The following is a 5049-nucleotide window of genomic DNA, read 5'->3' as shown; positions in this document are numbered from 1 at the left end:
AGGGCTAAAATAATAGGAATCAAATCGAACCAAACCGACAAGTGTATTGAATTATTAAAAAGATTTACAAACTTGCAAGAATAGGGGTGATCATGGTGAAAACATGTAATTGAGCAATCGAACCCTCACCGGATGTGTATCCGCTCTAGTCACTCAAGTGTTTGGGGTTGATTCACTCAATTCCCCCCTAATAGTGTTTTCCAAGATTTGTTTTTCATCTAACAATCAACAATTATTCAATGCATGCATACAAATATCATGAGGACTTTCTCAAAGGTTGTAATGGGGCTAGGGTCAAGGTAGGGTTATATATGGTTAAGCGGAGTAGAATTTGAATCTTTGATTAACCTAAGCTTCCCACCTAACCTATACAACAACCTATACAATTAAGTGCTAACCTAACTACCCATAATCCTCACTTTTTCACACACTCATGCATTTTCTTTTCACTTCACAATACTTATGCATTGATTTTTATTGAACTTTACTTTGGGGCATTTTGTCCCCTTATTTTTTATTTTTATTTTTCTTTTTTTTTCTATCTTTTTTTTCATATTTATTTTTTTCTTTTGTTTTTCTCATTTTTCTTTCTTTCAAACTATATACGAGAACATCAATGCATAAGGTTTAACATTTGATCAATACATGAGTATGCACGCAATTCCCAAATATAGAGATACAAAACACCCTTTTATCCCAACCAATGTTCCCAAATCTCCCCAAGCTTGACTAATAAACACTCTCACTAGCCTAGGCTAATCAAAGATCCAAACAAGGGATATTTATTATTTTTCGCTTTAGGCTTGTAATGTGCTAAAATAAAGAACAATTGGGTTAAGCATAGGCTCAAAATTGGTTAACAATGGAAGATAAAAGGTAGGCTATTTGGGTAAGTGAGCTCAATGAAATAATAGCCTCAGTCATATAAATGCATGTATACAAGGAATAATGGACATATATAATTAAACAAATCAAGGATTACAATCATAGAAAGAGAACAATTACACACAAGAAGGAAAATAAGTGGTTATAAGATGTAACCACACCATTAGGCTCAAATCTCACATGCTTGTGTTCTTAGCTCAAAAATATGCTTCACAATATATAGAATTCAAGCAAGTTCCACAAAAATTTTTCAATCAATTGGGGTGGTGCCTTATAGATAAAATTCTTGGGAAATTTCATTGTTTTCACTAAGCTTATTATGTGTGTCCTAAATGCAATGTTGTGATTGAGAAATTTTAAAAATTCTTAGTTTATCCCTTTTTTTTAATCAAACTAAATTTTCTTATGTGAAAAGGGTAAACCAAGCTCCAATAATCCATAATTTGAAAATCACAACTACTAAACTAAAACAACTACATATATATATATATATATATATATATATATATATACTATCAATTACAAATGCAAATCCAACTAAAAATATGAAATATATACTATCCAAGGTGCAAAATGCAACAAACCAAAATAAAAGTATCCAAGGTACTAATATATACAATAATCCAAAAGTGCAAAATAACCAAAGTGCAAATGCTAAAAGTAACACAAAATAGGAGATAAATGTCTGAAATTGTCTCCCAAAATAGCAATTCCACTGACGGTGACGACGGTGACCTCCCTACACTTAGAATGAAGCATCATCCTCGATGCTACTACTGAGACTGAGAGTGAGGGTGAACGTCCGCATCCGGCTGGGGCTGAGGCTGTGGCTCTACAGAGGTCTGCTGCGCCTCTGTGGTAGCCTGAGTCTGAGTGGGTGCCTCTGGCTGTTGAGCCTGCTCCTCCTCATACTCCACCTCATGCTCCTCATCCTTTGTAGAAGAAGGGTCGGAATTAGGGGGCATCTCAGCGCCCAGCGATACTAGCATCCGAGTCACACGATCATAGTGTCGATTGTGGCGATGCTCGCTGTGCTCCATGAATCGAAAAAGATGTTGTACCAGTAGGTAAGTCGGCTGGGGTGCTGGCGGTGGTGGTGCTGGCTGGGCAGAAGTAGCTGATGCTGCTGATGGTCCGGCTGCAGCCGATGAAGATGAGGGTAGGCTGGGTGTCGCTGCTGCTGACGCTCTAGCTCTAGATTAACGCCGGGCTGGTGGCTTTTCATTCACCCAAGTCCCCCACAGAATAAATCTCTCCTTTCTGTGGATAGGGGGTGGTGACTCATCATCTGCTCTCCATGGAACACCGGCTCGCTGAGCCATCTCGGTGACCAAAGTAGGGAATGGAAGTGTGCCTCTGACATGGGCTCACCACATAAACTTCCTGATCAGTCGAGGAAAGTACAACTCATTCTCCTCCATAATGCAACCAATCAAGACGAGCATGTCCACTGGAATCTTAGAAAAATACGTGGTAGGCATAAGATAATGAGCAAGAATCTGCTGCTATGTCCTAGCCTCCTATGTCAGATAGTCAAACATCATCCCCTTGGGTTTCGTTTTGCCAGCATTCATCTCCCAAGGGGCATCCGGCTGGGCAATAAGACTCCTCAAAGCATCATAGTCATAGGTAGGGCAGCGCATCTCCTCCTCAACCCTCTGAAAAGCATCTTTCTCACTGACCTTGGGCAGACAATGGAGAGCCTGCTCAATATAAATCTCAGTCATCAGAATCTATCCTCCCCTCAACTGAACCAATTCAACAGTTGGTCTAAAGAAGTTACAATAAAATTCCCGAACCCATGTTTCGTTCACCCTAGTCAGCTCCCTATCAACAAAAGATAGGCCCACCCCCTCAATCTGAGTCTCAATAGCACGCCTCAGATCGGCGAGGATGGCCAGCTTCTTCTTAATGTTGAAATGCCTCTTCTGAAAATTCGAAAGGCGGAGCTCACAGTACAGATTACAGAACCTGTCTGCGTTGGTAGGGGGTAGGAGCTGATCTGTCTTCTCCTTATCAGAAAGAAATATCTTGGCATAACCAGAGATGGCAGAAGAGGTGGAAGATTGAGATTTCTTCCTTTTTCGAGGGGTAACCTTTACTTTTCCTCTGTTAGTCATCCTGAAAAAAACAGTAATCACAGGATATAAGCAATTAAACCAAGTAGAGGGTTGTAAAGAAAGGAATTAAGCAAGGACAGAAAACAGACAACAAGAGGTTGAACATGTTCATGAAGTGAGCTGAAGAAAAGAAATATTGGAATGCAAGAAAACATAGTCAGAAATCAATCAGAGGCATAAACCAAGAATTCAAGAAATACTAGCACAATGCTTGTTTATTAAGCATAACAATCGTCATACCCAAAAGAATGTAAAAGGGTTAATTTGAAAGTAAAAATAAAAGTCAGCAGGTTAAACAAGTTAGAAGTCAGAAAACTGGTTCAAAGATTAGTGGTGTGACGGTTATTGGCTTAATCAAGAGAACTTTAAAAAGTATAGGAAGCAAGCATACTCACATTCATGAGGATGATGCAAGTCATTGATGATGAAATATAAAATGAATAAAAGCATATACTAGAAAAGCAAGTCATCATCAATGCAAGTGGTCACTAAGTTTGTAATAATTGGTGTTGAAAGATGTGAAATTGTTACATAAGTAAAATTACACCAACAATTACAACTTGAAAGAACCTCAATTGGAATGCATAAGATTAGGTCACTTGAAAGTTTATGAAAAGAGCTTCAATGGTCAATGAAAAACAAACTTGAAATCAACCAAGAAGGTAAGAATTAGGACCTATCTTGAGCGGTTCATGACATAATAGAGGTTTAGCATTGATTGGATAGTCAAAGTTCCAATTGACAAGAAATATGCCAATTAGCTCCTTGATTCCATCAATCAACAAAGCACAAAAAAGGGAACATAAACATCACACGGACATGCTGACCAATCAACCTGTGTATTGAGTTTGGTGTATGTCAATTGAATTTCAACCCAAAGAAGTACCAAATCAACACACGGGGTCCTTTAAGAACATGGTAACTTCCAAAAAAAGTTCGGCAGCATTCCGGCAGTAAAATGGACATTCCTGAATAACAATTAGCAGCAAAATCGCACATATGAGTTTAGAGTACATCAAGCATGTAGAACAATTAACCACTCATATGGTTAGGCGACATCAAGCAAAATTACACAATTCAACTCAGTAAGGCAGTAATTAAGCAATTCATATGAACCGAAAATCAACACAACAGTAACGAGATATGCATAGAACAACAACATCAATCACCATTCAGCAAAGAAATCTCATTTCAGCCAATTCAGATAACAAGAACAGAGCACTTATCAGGCCTAGAATCCTCTAACCACATCCTAGCTACTTAACCACATGCAATTCTATTTAAACTAAGCTAACAGAATAATCTAAACAGAACAGTAGAATATGAAAAGAAATGCAGGGGAAGACAGGGGAACCTGAGGAAAGCAGAAGCAGAACTGGAAACGAAAAGGAAGGAAGATGACAGTGCTGCCCAGAGACGGCGGCGACCTGGTGGCTCGGACTGAGGCACTGAGAAGGTAGTCGCAGTGGCGCAGAACAGGGGCGCACACATAGTAGAGAGAGCGGAGCTTTGCACCTATCAAGGCGAGGTGGACGGGCTGCTGGATGGAGGGAGAAAGAAGTTGGTGATAGCGAAATGAGGCTCGCCGGTGGCAATGGAGTTGCCGGATGACGCTGGTTGGAGGCGGAGGCATTTAGCCGACAGAGAGAGGGGAGGGAAAAGGGAAAGAGAGAAGGAGAAAGAAAGAAAGAAAGAAGAAAAGAGGGTGGTAGTCTCGGTGGCAGTGGGTCGCCGGAGTTGGCGGCGAGAGCTTGAAGATGGTGGCTATGGAGGACAAAGGGAAAGGAAACGAAACTTTTGAAGAACGGAGAAGGTGAAGGGCGCGACTGGCTAGGGCTTGCGCGTCCTTGGGGTATTAGGGATTTTAAATCCACGCGTACGCGTACTTGACACGTGCGCGTGGGTGAACGAAAAAGAAAAACACGCGGAAGCATTATGTAAGCGTAGGCGTCGGAGGTGATAGTGCGCATCGACGCGTACGCATAAGATACGCGTATGCGTGAAATGAAACTTGCATTAGAAGCACAATCTTCGCGCCACGTTC

The 5049-nt window shown here is 40.6% G+C and overlaps 1 pseudogene; it reads right to left on the bottom strand.

The window, feature by feature from the left end:
* Positions 1 to 1658: 1658 nt before the first annotated feature.
* Positions 1659 to 4638, bottom strand: LOC148579789 (uncharacterized; annotated as a pseudogene).
* Positions 4639 to 5049: the final 411 nt, after the last annotated feature.

This window comes from Arachis ipaensis, chromosome B10, assembly GCF_059453495.1.
Source record: "Arachis ipaensis isolate K30076 ecotype BB chromosome B10, ASM5945349v1, whole genome shotgun sequence".
Lineage (NCBI taxonomy): Eukaryota > Viridiplantae > Streptophyta > Magnoliopsida > Fabales > Fabaceae > Arachis > Arachis ipaensis.
This window is presented reverse-complemented; position numbering and strand designations above follow the sequence as displayed.